This window comes from Erinaceus europaeus, chromosome 9, assembly GCF_950295315.1.
Source record: "Erinaceus europaeus chromosome 9, mEriEur2.1, whole genome shotgun sequence".
NCBI lineage: Eukaryota > Metazoa > Chordata > Mammalia > Eulipotyphla > Erinaceidae > Erinaceus > Erinaceus europaeus.
Window position 1 is genome coordinate 112299315 of NC_080170.1, and position 14289 is coordinate 112313603.

Sequence of the window (14289 nt, forward strand, 5' to 3'; positions counted from 1 at the left end):
TGCCTCTAGGGTTATTGGTGCCTGCACTAGGAATCCACTGCGCCTGGAGGCTTTTTTTTTCTAATCCCCCCTTTGTTGTCCTTGTTTTTATTATTATTATTTTTTATCATCGTTGTGATTGTTGTTGTTGATGATGTTACTGTTGTTGGATAGGACATAGAGAAAAGGAGAGAGGAGGGGAAGACAGAGAGGGGGAGAGAAAAATAGGCAACTGCAGACCTGCTTCACTGCCTGTGAAGTGACCCCTGTGCAGGTGGGAAGCTGGGGGGCTCGAACTGGGATCTTTATGCCGGTCCTTGCGCTTTGTGCCACCTGCACTTAACCCATTGTGCTACTGCCTGACCCTCCCCTTTCTTCTTCTTCTTTTTTTACTTTATTTTTTAATATTTATTTATTCCCTTTTGTTGCCCTTGTTTTATTTGTTGTAATTATTGTTGTTGTTATTGATGTCGTCATATTTAGATAGGACAGAGAGAGATGGAGAGAGGAGGGGAAGACAGAGTGGAGGAGAGAAAGACAAACACAGACAAACACCTACAGACCTTCTTCACCGCCTGTGAAGCGACTCCCCTGCAGGTGGGGTGCCATGGGCTCCAACCGGCATCCTTATGCTGGTCCTTGCACTTCACACCACAGTGCACTTAACCCGCTGCACTACCGCCCAACTCCCTCCCCTTTATTCTTTCAACTGCTGCATCTTGAATGCTTTGAATATTGGAGGTAACAGCTTATTAAATATTATAATTAAATGATTAAGTGATATGTATAAGTAATGTGATAATAAAATAGTAACTTTTATTTCTGTTCTTTATTTTGAAGCTGGAGACACAGTGGAAGAGTAGCAATTTAAAGATTTTACTCTTTTGTGAGGGTGTCTTACAAACTTTAGACTGGATCTATTGGCCTGAGTGAAATCAGCCTTTTCTTGTGTGTGTTTAATTTTATTGGTGATTTAACTGATTTGTACAATTATGAGGTAACAAGGGTATAATTCCACATTGTTCTCACCACCAGAGTTCTGTATCTGCATTCCCTTCACTGGAAAGTACAGTATTTTCCCCCAGATATGGGCTGACTGTTATTTCCATAATTATCTATCTATCTGTCTGTCTGTCTATATTTGCCCACCTGCGGGGGAAGCTTCATGAGTGGTGAAGCAGTTACTGCAGGTGTCTCTTTTTCTATCCGCCCTTCTCCTCTTAATCTATTTGGAAAAAGCCCACACCAAACAACCAGCTATTCTTTCATTGCAAATTATTATAAGTGGGTGTAAGAATCAAATGTAATATGTGTTTTTATATAGTAAATGAAGAATGATCAATTTAGGGAGTCGGGAGATAGAGCAGCGGGTTAAGCGCACGTGACGTGAAGTGCAGGGACCGGCAGAAAGATCCCGGTTGGAGCCCCCGGCTCCCCACCTGCAGGGGAGTCGCTTCACAGGCGGTGAAGCAGGTCTGCAGGTGTCTATCTTTCTCTCCCCTTCTCTGTCTTCCCCTCCTCTCTCCATTTCTCTCCGTCCTATCTAACAACGATGACATCAATAACAACAACAATAAAAAAACCAAGGGCAACAAAAGGGAAAATAAATATTAAAAAAAAGATCTTAGATCTATTTAAAAAAAAAAACGAATGATCAGTTTAAGCTAACAACATCCAAAGTTATTGTGAAAACAAAAGCAGACAAGTGCAAAAAAAATGATAGCATATTTCATTGGATGAGGTGGTTCATAACCAGGAGAGCGATGGATTGTAATTATTAATTGTAAACAAGATGCTGTTAAATGTTCTGTATTAGTAACTTGTACTGCATGCAAGTTGTTCCCAAATTTGGCAACTTTTACAAGTCCTTATTTTGGAAGAGTAGGAGGGTTTGATGGAGGGTGAAATGTATTGACACCTGTCTTTGGGAGATGTGGGAATGTATCATTTTGATATGAGCACTTCTAGAAGTCAACATCTCCTCCGTAAGATGATACTAAGGTTATTTTAAAAAAAATCAAAGCAACAAAGTTGTTATTGCGCATATTTTCTGAGGACTGTGGCTACCGCTTAGCTAGGTTGTTGGAGCTCAACCACTTTGTATCTGAAGGCTCAGATGTTTAACTGTGTGGTTATTGACGGCAGGTCTCTCAGTTTCTGTCTGGATATTGGATGGACCTCTCAGTTCCTCTCAGCAGCAACTTTCTGAATGAGTAAACCTAGAGAGACCCCTGCCCTTGGCATCATCAACTGCACATCAAGTCTATCTTTTTTATTCTTTTGACATGCAATTCTAATCCAACACACACTCTTTGATCAGGAATTACTCAAGATGTATACACCAGAGGTGCAGACTGTTGGCATCATCTAAAATTTTGTTAGACCAATCAAGGAAAGTTAGCAAATCAAAGAGGGAACTGGTTGATTTGTGACTTGTACTGCAAAGAATCATCCCTTTGTGTTAATATTTATTACCAGAACATTGCTCAGGTCTGGTTTATGGTGGTGCTGGGGATTGAAGCTAGACTTTGGAGCCTCAGGCATGAAAGTCTTTTTTACATAACCATTATGCTATTCCTCTGCCTCCTGTATTAAAATTTATAATTAACTCCTTCTGGAGTAAAACAATTCCCTTATATAACAAGGCGCTTATTGCTACTGAATTCTGATATAATCTTTATTTAGCCTTAAAAATGTATTAAATTTTTTTTATTGTCTTTGTTTATTGGATAGAGACAGCCAGAAATTGAGAGGAAGGGGTTGGTAGGGAGAGAGACAGAGAGACACCTACAGCCCTGCTTCACCATTTGTGAAGCTTTCCCCCTGGAGGTGGGGACTGGGGGCTTGAACCTGGGTTCTTGTGCATTGTAACATGTGCGCTCAACCAGGTGCACCACCACGCAGCTCCCCCCAAATTTAATTATTTATGAGAGAACCAGAGCATCATTCTAGCACATCTGATATCAGGGATTGAACTCAGGACCTTATGCTTTTAAGGCCAAAGCTCTAGCCACTGTACCACCTCCAGGCCTGCAGTTTATTTTAGTTTTCATGACTCATTGCAGGACAAGGAAGGCAAATGTCATGGTCCTCATTTTACAGTTTTTTAAAACTTTCTTTATTGGGGGATTAATGGTTTACAGTCAACAGTAAAATGCAACAGTTTGTAGCTGTATAACATTTCCACATAACAATACAGCCCCCTACTAGGTCCTCCTCTGCTGAGCTGAGCAGTGCTCTCAGGAAAAATAAATGTAGGTAATAATAATAACAACTGTAAATGATAATAACAAGATCAGAAGGGAAAGCACCATGCAGAACTTTAACTGGAGTTGGTGTATTACACCAAAGTAAAAGGCTGGGGTGGGGGCGAGGGTTCAGGTCCTGGAACATGATGGCAGAGGAGGTCCTAGTGGGAGGTGTATTGTTATGTGGAAATGTTATGCATGTACAAAGTATTATCACCCTTAGGCCAGGTCCTCCTTCATCATCATACACCAGGACCTGAAAGTTCCCCCACTCCTCAGAGTCCATTACTTTGGTGCAATACATCAAACACACACACACACACACACACACACACACACACACACACACACACACACACACACACACACACACACACATTTGCCTCTAGGATTATTGCTGGGGCTCAGTTCCTGCACTACGAATCCACTGCTCCTGCTGGCCATTTTTTCCTTTTTGTTGTTGTTGTTATTGCTGTTGTTGTTGTTGGATAGGGCAGAGAGAAATCAAGAGAGGAGGGGAGACGGAGGGAGAGAAAGATAGACACCTGCAGACCTGCTTCAACGCTTGTGAAGTGACCCTTCTTCAGGCCGGGGGCTTGAACTAGGATCCTTAATGCCAGTCCACTACCACCTGGCCCCCATAATTTTACATTTTAAAAATGTGGAACTTGGGCCTGATGATGGTGCACCTGGTTAACGAGCACGTTACCTTGAGAAAGGACACACACTTAACACACACCCATACACACCCATACCTATTTTTCCTTCTCGTATTTTCCCATCTTAGGAGAACTCTCACAACACCCTTTCATTACTTCTCTTTCTCTCGACCTCTACTTGAGCAAGACTGTAGTGGGAAGAGAGAAGCATGAAAGTTAGCAAAGTAAGGACTTATTCTTAGAATAAACATTCCTTTGTTACAGCATTCCTATTAGAATTTATCTGTAGAAAAAAAATCTGGTATTTTTCTATAGGAATGCTGTTGTGGAGACAACAAGTTATAATGACCCTGTAAGTTTTAAATAGCTAGACAGGATACTTAATTGCACCTAGAAATTTCATTTTGTTAAACTTACTGTGTTCTTTCTCCTCAAGCAGTCCAGTGGTTAGGTAGGTACTGTGAAAACTGGACTTCCAGATGAGGTCAGCTCACTTTGATACCTACTATGGGGATAAGGGTCCTGTTATCTGTATCTGTGTTAGCGGATGCTACTCCCATGTTCCCAAATACCGGCATGAACTAGATGAAACTTAAGGAAGAGAAAGTTCTGCATTCTCTATTCTCACCCTCCAGTTTTTCAAGTACTGACTTCCTTCTTTCCTCCCTCCCTTCCTTCCTTCCTTCCTTCCTTCCTTCCTTCCTTCCTTCCTTCCTTCCTTTCTCCCTCCCTCCCTCCCTCCATCCCTTCCTCCCTCCCTCCCGCCCTCCCTTCCTTCTTCTATTCCTTTCTTTCTCTCTTTCTTCCTTTCTTTTTTCTCCTCCTTCTTGTAGTTTTTTATTATCTTTATTTATTGGATAGAGACAGCCAGAAATCTAGAGGGAAAGGGGAGCTAGAGAGGGAGAGAGACAGAGACACCTGCAGACCTGCTTCACCGCTTGCCAAGATTTTCCCCTGCAGGTGCAGACTGGGGGCTCCAGCCTGGGTCCTTGCAGAATGTAACATGTGCGTTCAACCAGGTGTGGCACCACCCACCCCCTTGTTTTCTTAAGTATTTATTTATTGATTGATGGGAGAAAGCGGGAGCAGGAAGGACACCAGAGCCTCACTGTGACATAGGCAGCGCTGGGGCTGGAACTCAAGGCCTCATGTTTGTCAGTCCTGTGCCCTAGCCACCACACTGACTCCTGGGTCACTCTCAAGAACATTTATTTAATTTTATTTTTCAAGAACCCCCTCTGCCTTCCTACCTGAACAGAAAAGTCAGCCCAGGAACAGTGAAATCATACCTGTACAAGGCCTCAACTCCCTTGGGGGGGGATATATATATTTATTGTGGCCCCAGCTCAGAGCCCTCTTTACCACCAAGAGAACCAGCACCTTCTGCTAGGCAGGACTGTGTCTTTCTCTTCCTTTCCAGTTGTTCACATGAGTGTTGACACTGATATGACAACAAGTTGCCAAACCCTTTATTTGGTTTAAAGATACTACAGAATTTACATGGTATTGATATTATTGCACAGGAATAAACTACATTCATTCTCTACCCCTCGCCTATCAGTATGAATCTCTGAGAAGAGTCAGATCTTGGAGAAGCATAGCTGGGCTGGGAGCTGGGCACAGAATGGTGTTAACCACTTTGGGCATTCATGTCTTGGAAGTGGAGTCCCCCCCCCCCCACACACACACAAAGCAGTGAATACAAACTGTTATGGTAGCATTGACCTGTAATTACAGTGAAAGTGAGACACCCCTGTTAGACTCTATGATTTTTTAAAAAGTAGTTATTTATGAGGGTCAGGTATTGGTGCACCTGGGTTCGAGCCCCTGCTTCCCACCTGCAGGGGAGCAGGGGATGGGGAAAGCTTCATGAGCAGTGAGGTAGGTCTCTAAGTGTCTCTCTACCTCCCTCTCTGTCTTCATGTCCCTTCTGAATTTCTTTTTCTATACTCTTTTTAAAAATATTTATTCCCTTTTGTTATCCTTGTTGTTGTTTTTATTGTTGTAGTTATTGTTGTTATTGATGTCATTGTTGTTGGATAGGACAGAGAGAAATGGAGAGAGTAGGGAAGACAGAGAAGGGGAGAGAAAGATAGACACCTGCAGACCTGCTTCACTGCTTAGGATATATCCCCGGGAGAGGAATTGCAGGATCATAGGGTAGGTCCATTTTTTAAAAAAATTTCTTTATTGGGGAATTAACATTCAACAGTAAATACAATAGTTTGTACATGCATAACATTTCCCAGTTTTCCATATAGCAATACAACTCCCACTAGGTCCTCTGTCATCCTTGGATCTGTATTCTCCCCACCTACCCACACCCACCCCAGAGTCTTTTACTTTGGTGCAATACAACAATTCCAGTTCAGGTTCTACTTCTATTTTCTTTTCTGATCTTGTTTTTCAACTTCTGCCTGAGAGTGAGATCATCCCATACTCATCCTTCTGTTTCTGACTTATTTCACTTAACATGAATTTTTCAAGGTCCATCCAAGATCGGCTGAAATGGTGAAGTCACCATATTTTTATAGCTGTGTAGTATTCCATTGTATATATATATCCCACAACTTGCTCAGCCACTCATCTGTTGTTGGACACCTGGGTTGCTTCCAGGTTTTGGCTATTACAAATTGTGCTGCCAAGAGCATATGTGTGCACAGATCTTTTTGGATGGGTGTGTTGGGTTCCTTAGGATATATCCCCAGGAGAGGAATTGCAGGATCATAGGGTAGGTCCATTTCTAGCCTTCTGAGAGTTCTCCAGACTGTTCTTCACAGAGGTTGGACCAATTTACATTCCCACCAGCAGTGCAGGAGGGTTCCTTTGACCCCACACCCTCTCCAGCATTTGCTGCTGTTACCTTTTCTGATGTGTGACATCTCACAGGAGTGAAGTGATATCTCATTGTTGTCTTGATTTGCATTTCTCTGACAATCAGAGACTTGGAGCATTTTTTCATGTGTTTCTCGGCCTTTTGGATCTCTTCTGTGGTGAATATTCTGTCCATGTCCTCCCCCCATTTTTGGATGGGGTTATTTGTTGTCTTGTTGTTGATATTTGCAAGCTCTTTATATATTCTGGTTATTAGCCTCTTGTCTGATGTATGGCATGTAAAGATCTTCTCCCATTCTGTGAGGGGTCTCTTGGTTTGGGTAGTAGTTTCTTTAGCTGTGCAGAAGCTTTTTAATTTGATGACGTTCCATAGGTTTATGCTTGCTTTAGTCTTCTTTGTGATTGAAATTGTTTCATTGAAGATGTCTTTAAAATTCATGAGGAAAAGAGTTCTGCCAATATTTTCCTCTAAGTATCTGATGGTTTGTGGTCTAACATACAAGTCCTTGATCCACTTGCAATTTACTTTTGTATTTGGTGAAATATAGTGGTTCAGTTTCATTCTTTTGCATGTTTTAACCCATTTTTTTCCAATACCATTTGTTGAAGAGACTCTGCTTTCCCCATGTAATAGTCTGGGCCCCTTTGTCAAAGATTAGATGTCCATAGGTGTGGGGCCTTACTTACGGGTTCTCAATTCTATTCCACTGGTCAGTATGTCTATTCATGTTCCAATACCAAGCAGTTTTGATGACAATGGCACTATAATGCAATTTTAGATCTGGGAGAGTGATGCCTCCAGTTCTGTTCTTTCTTCTCAAGATTGTTTTGGCAATTCTAGGTCTTTTCTGGTTCCAGATAAACATTTGTAGCATTTTTTCTATTCTCCTAAAAAATGTGCTTGGGATCTTGATGGGGATAGCATCCAATTTGTATATGGCTCTGGGTAGTATAGTCATTTTGATTATATTAATTCCTCTAACCCATAAACATAGAATATCTTTCCACTTCTTTGCGTCTTTTTCTATTTCCTTGAGTAGTGACTCATAATTTTCAGCATACAAGTCTTTCATTTCTTTGGTTAGGTTTACTCCTAGATATTTTATTGTTTTTGTTGCTATAGTAAAAGGAATTGATTTCTGGATTTCATATTCTTCTAACTTAAGTGTTTGCATAGAGGAATGCCACTGACTTTTGAATGTTAATTTTGTAGCCTGACACCTTACTGTATTGCCTGATGATTTCCAAAAATTTCTTGCTGGATTCCTATAGGTTTTTCTATGTATATTTTCATGTCATCTGCAAATAGGGAGAGTTTGACTTCTTCTCTTTCAATCTGTATGCCTTTAATTCCTTGCTCCTGCCTGATTGCTATGGCAAGAACTTCCAACACTATGTTGAATAGTAATGGTGATAGTGGGCAGCCCTGTCTAGTACCTGATCTGAGAGGAAATGCTTCCAGCTTTTCACCATTGAGTATGATGTTGGCTGTAGGTTTGCTATATATAGACTCCACTATCTTCAGGAGTTTTCCATCTATTCCCATTTTTTTGTAGTGTTTTGATCATAAGGGATGTTGTATTTTGTCAAAGGCTTTCTCTGCATCTATTGATATGATCATGTGGTTTTTGGTCTTGCTTTTGTTGATGTGGTGGATCACATTGATTGATTTACATATATTAAACCAACCTTGCAAGCCTGGGATAAACCCCACTTGGTTATGATGAACAATCTTTTTAATATACTACTGTCTCTGGTAGGCTAGAATTTTGTTCAATATTTTAGCATCTATGTTCATCAGAGATATTGGTCTGTAGCTTGTTTTTTTTTTTTTTTTTTTTTGGCTGTGTCTCTGTCTGCTTTTGGTATCAGAGTGATGTTGGCTTCATAGAAGCTGGCAGGGAGTACTCCAGTGTCTTCAGTCTTCTGGAAGACTTTTAAACGTAGAGGTATTAGTTTTTCTTTGAAGGTTTTGTAGAATACATTTGTAAAACCATCTGGTCCAGGACTTTTATTCTTGGGAAGGTTTTTGATAACTGTTTCAATTTCATTAGCTGTGATGGGCCTGTTCATGTTATCTAGTTCCTCTTTACTTAGGTTTGGAAGTTGGTAGGTATCTAGGAAATTATCCATTTCTTCCAGGTTCTCTAGCTTGGTGGCATATAGTTGTTCATAGAAGCCTCTCATGATATGCTGAATTTCTGCGGTGTCTGTTGTGGTATCTCCTCTTTCATTTACTACCTGATTTATTTGGATCTTCTCCCTTTATTGTTTTGTGAGACTGGCTAAAGGTTTGTCGATTTTGTTCACTCTTTTGAAGAACCAACATTTACTTTCTTTGATCTTTTGTATGGTTTTCTTGTTTTCAAAGTTATTGATTTCTGCCCTAACTTTAGTGATTTCTGTCCTTCTGGTTTGCTTTAGGGTTCCTTTCTTTTCTCCTCCTCCTCCTCCTCCTCCTCCTTCATCTTTAAGATGTGCAATCAGGCTGTTTATTTGTGTTTTTTTCTTGTTTCCTAATGTGTGCTTGTAAGGCTATAAACTTCCTTCTCAGTACTGCCTTAGCTGTGTCCCAAATATTTTGATAGCTTGTGTCTTCATTTTCATTTAAGTCTCGAAACATTTTGATTTCTTCCTTTATTTCCTCTTTGACCCAGTAGTTGTTAAGTAGTGTACTGTTGAGTTTCCACATTTTGGGACTATTACTAATTTTTTGTTGTTAACTGTTAATTTAATTCCACTGTGGTCTGAGAAGATGCTTGGGATGATTCAATGTTCTTGAATTTACTGATGCTGTCTTTGTGGCCTAACATATGGTCTATCCTTGAGAATGACCCATGTGGGCTTGAGTAAAATGTGTATTCCAGTTTCTTGGGATGAATGACTCTGAAAATGTCCAATAGTTCTAGTTTAACTATCTCCTCATTTATCTCCCTTATGTCTTTATTGATTTTCTGCCTGGATGATCTGTCCAGATGAGAGAGTGGGGTGTTGAAGTCCCCTACTATAACTGTGTTGCTGTTAATATATTACTGTAGCTCTTTCAGTAGATGTTTGATGTATTTAGATGGCTTCTCATTGGGTGCATAGATGTTAATAATTGTTAAGTCCTCTTGATTGACTGATCCTCTGAGCATTAAGTAGTTACATTCCTGTCTTTTTTAAATCTTATCTATTTTAAAGTCTATCATGACAGATATGAGAATAGCTGTTCCTGCCCTTCTTTGTGGGCCATTGGTTTGTATGATAATTTTCCATCCTTTCGCTTTGAGTCTGTGTTTGTCTTTTTGAGTTAGGTGGGTTTCTTGTAGACAGCTTACTGTTGGGTTGTCTTTTCTGATCCATCTTCCTACTCTGTCTTTAGTATATAAAGAGCTCCTATATAAAAGTTGCTTTTATTTATTTAGAATGGGTTCTGTGATGCCAAGCTTTTTTAAAATTTATTTATTTAAGAAAGTATTAATTAACAAAACCATAGGGTAGGAGGGGTACAACTCCACACAGTTCCCACCACCCAATCTCCATAACCCACCCCCTCCCCTGATAGCTTTCCCATTCTCTATCCCTCTGGGAGCATGGACCCAGGGTCATTGAGGGTTGCAGAAGGTAGAAGGTCTGGCTTCTGTAATTGCTTCCCCGCTGAACATGGGCGTTGACTGGTCTGTCCATACTCCCAGTCTGCCTCTCTCTTTCCCTAGTAGGGTGTGTCTCTGGGGAAGCTGAGCTCCAGGACACATTGGTGGAGTCTTCAATCCAGGGAAGCCTGGCCAGCATCCTGATGGCATCTGGAACCTGGTGATTGAAAATAGAGTTAACATACGAAGCCAAACAAATTGTTGAGCAGACTGAAAATATTTTAACACCATTCTTGTAGAGTTTTAGAGTGTTCTGATATATGGCCTATTTATGGTGGTCTGATTATTTATAGGAGAACTTCCAGAACTTCTTTCAGGTCAGGCTTGGTGATAGTTGATTCCTTCAACTGTTGCTTGTCTGAGAAGGTTTTATGCTTCCATCTAGTCTGAATGACATTCTAGCAGGATACAGTATTCTTTCTTGAAAGCCATTCTTATTGATCACTTGACCGATACCTTGCCATTCTCTTCTGGCCTGTAGTGTTTGTGTGGAGAAGTCTGCTGCTAATCATATGGGTTTTCCTCTGTAGGTGACTCTTTGTTTTTCTCTTTCAGCCTTCAGGATCTTTTCTTTATCCTTATTCCTTTCCATTCTAAATAGGTTGTGTCTTGGTATCTTTATGTCTGGGTTAATTCTGTTTGGGACCCTCTGGGCTTCTTGAATCTTTATGTCTTTGATGTTGTCTAGACTAGAGAAGTTTTCAGTTATTATGGCCTGAAGAATGCTTTCTTCCTCTCCCTCTCTTTCTTCCTCTGGTAAGCCAATAATGCGTATATTGTTTCTTTTGAAGTCATCCCATAGGTCTCTGTTGTTGTTTTCAGAATCTCTTAATCTCTTTTTGAGATCTCTTACTTCTTTTTTAGTTGTCTCTAATTTTGTCCTTGATCTTGCTAATTCTGTCTTCAGCCTCATTGATTCTATTCTCTCTCCCCTCTACTGTTTTCTGAAGTTTATCTATTTTGTTACCCTGTCCTGAAACTGTTTTCGCTTGTTCAGCTAGTTGTGTTCTTAGCTCAGCTATTTCAGCTTTCAGCTCTCTAATAACCTTGAGATAAGTAGTGTTTTCTTCCAGAGTCTCATTTGTTGTTTCTGTATTTCTGATGACAATTCTTTGGCAAACGCTAGAAGAAGATGATGACAATTCTTTCAAACTCTTTACTCACTCCTGTGATTATTTCCTTAGCTAGTGTTTGGATGTTGACCTCATTATTTTGTGTTTCAGCCTTTGGGGGGCTTTTAGCTGGACTCTTGTCCTAGTTCATTTCTCCAATATTTCTTCTTGTTGGTTTAACCATTTTGTATATTATGTTATGAGGTTCCTCTCAGTACTTTTCAAATTACTGATCACTCTTACCTGGATTGACTTGTATCTAAGTAAGGTAACTAAAGGGTTCACAGCTGTTGAAGTTAACAGTTGTTTCAATAGTATTTTAATCCCTGATTTGAAGCTCAGTGGCTTAAAAGCCTCTTTTGTGCTTTTTCTTCTCTGTAGGCTATGGGAGGCTGAGGGCTTTTAAACTATAAGTAGGCTTCTTAGCTTAATCACCGACTCCTGTCCAAGAGATAAAGCAGGGTGTGGCAGAGATAATCCAGTGGTTATGCAAAGAGCCTTTCACAGCTCCACAGCTATGCCACTGAGGTATAGGTCTTCTCCTGGGTTTCCTGGTTAGTTGTCTGCCCCCTGGTGTCAGTCAGCACAGGGCCTCCCTGCTGCTGCTCCAGATTCTGAGGGTTGTAGCAATGGAGACTCAGAGTTGCACTTGGTGAGTCTCAGGGGAGTCCTCTCCTCCCTTCAGCTGTCCCCTTGTTGGTGGAACAGACAGACTGGAGGTGGTGTTTCAATTGATAAACTGCTGGACTCTTACCAGCCACTTAACCTCTCCTCGCTGTCCACCGGCCAAACGTGTTTGCATTCACTGGTGATTTGGTGTGTCCTGAAGTCGTTCTAGTCCTGTCTTGTTTCAGTCCCAGGTGGTCTCAGTTGATCCAGGAGAGAGACCCCCTCTGAATTTCTATCTGTCCTAGCAAACAAATGAAGGATGAAAGGAAGAAAAGAAAAATGGCTGCTAGGATTGGTGGATTTGTTGTATAGCCGTGAGCCCCATTGATAACCCTGGTGGCAATAAAATATTTTACTGTTATGTTTTCATTTTATAGGGCAGAGAGAAATTGAAAGGGAATGGGAGATAAAGAGGGAGAAAAGGAGAGACACCTGCAGCACTGCTTCACTGTTTGTGAAGCTTCCCCCCCGTAGGTGGGGACTGGGGCTTTAACCCGGGTCCTTGTGCATGGTAATGTCTGCACTTGGTCTAGGCCTTCCTCCTTTGGTTTTTAATCCCAAAGTTTGTAATCAATAGTTGGGCATCTCTGAGAACCCTTTGTTCTGCCCTCAAGGTTGAGAATGCCATTTGATTGCCATGGCACCACAGTGATGGGAGGTGAGTTGGAGGGTGTGGGGGGCTGTGATACCTTTTAAGTCCTTCTCTGCCTCTGTAAGTTGCCATCAACCCTGTCCAGGCCCACAGCTTTCTGTTTGCTGAAGACCAGGGTGGAATTAGTTCTCCATGTCCTTCTCAGAACAGAGGCGTCACAGCAGCCCAAATGCTCAGAAACATGCATGTGTGATGGGGATCCTTTTTACTGCTGTTCACAGAGCAGGAGGGTCCAGCCTTGTTTTACAAGCACCTCACATGTCTCAAGTCTGAATCAAAACTATGTTAGCCTTTAATTTCATCATTATATTTTTATTCATACAACTTCGTAAGTGGCATAGTCTCACCATGACAATTTTAGTAGAATTGAACTTGAACTGAAAGTTATGTAATTAATTACAGCTGCTAATTGAATTGAGCTTGTAACTTGATAATACAAGGCCCACAGCTGACAGGTGGTTAATCCCTACTGCCTAACTTCTTCATTTGTGTTCCTTACGATAGGATTTAAAACAACTATCCCAACAAGATTTCTGCAAACTCTTAAGTGGGCATTATTTGCTAATCAAACTAGGAAGCTGGTGACTTCCACCCCCGGCCCTCGCCCTGAGGTCCTGGTCTACCTTCATGGGGGCTCTCTGTGCGATTTCTGCATCCCACAAGTTTAGTGCTTTGACATATTCTAGTTACTATGTGAACAGTTAGTCATGTGGCTATTTTCAGACAAGATCAGTGTAGCTGTGCTCATTAATTTACATTCTGAGCTTCCAGTGAGGGAATAAAATCTGTGAATAACCCTCTCTCTCTTTTCTCTTTTTGATGTCCACCTTGTAGGTGGGAAGTCTTTCTTAAAATTAATGAATGCTGATATAATTTTATGAATGAAAGTAAAAAAATTTTTTTTTATGCCACCATCGTTATCTCTGGGTTTGCTGCCTGCATGATGAATCCACTTCTACCTGTGGTCATTTTTACCATTCCCCCCCCTTTTTTTTTTACTTGAAAGAACATAGAGAAATTGAGAAGGGAGGGGGAGATAGGAAGAAAGGTAGACATCTGCAGACTTGCTTCACTGATTGTGAAGTATACCCCCTGCAGATGGGGAGCGGGGTGGGGCTCGAACCCGGGTCCTTCCACATGGTGATATGTGTGCTTATCTGAGTGTGCCACAGCCTGGTCCCCTAAAAGTAAATGTTTAAAATACGATTCTTTAAAGAAAGCCTTGATCAAACAAGATAATTTCCATCAGATGATAAGAGTATAATTTATTTCAAGACTCATGCAAACATATGGAGTTACTGCCTTAGTTGAGTGTCAGTGTGGTAAGAGAAAAAAAGGGGGAGGGGGTCAGCTGAATTAATTTTGGAAATTTGTTGTAGTACTAATCAGGTTTTTTTTTTTTAAGTTTTTATTTATTTATTCCCTTTAGTTGCCTTTGTTTTATTGTTGTTCTTGTTATTGATGTCCTTGTTGTTGGATAGGACAGAGAGAAATGGAGAG

General features: G+C 40.9%; 1 protein-coding gene across 4 annotated transcripts in view; it reads left to right on the top strand.

Moving 5' to 3' along the window:
• IGF2BP2 (insulin like growth factor 2 mRNA binding protein 2) overlaps positions 1 to 14289 on the top strand; it is a 170916-nt gene that overhangs the window by 20737 nt on the left and 135890 nt on the right. The gene's annotated exons all lie outside the window — the stretch shown is intronic.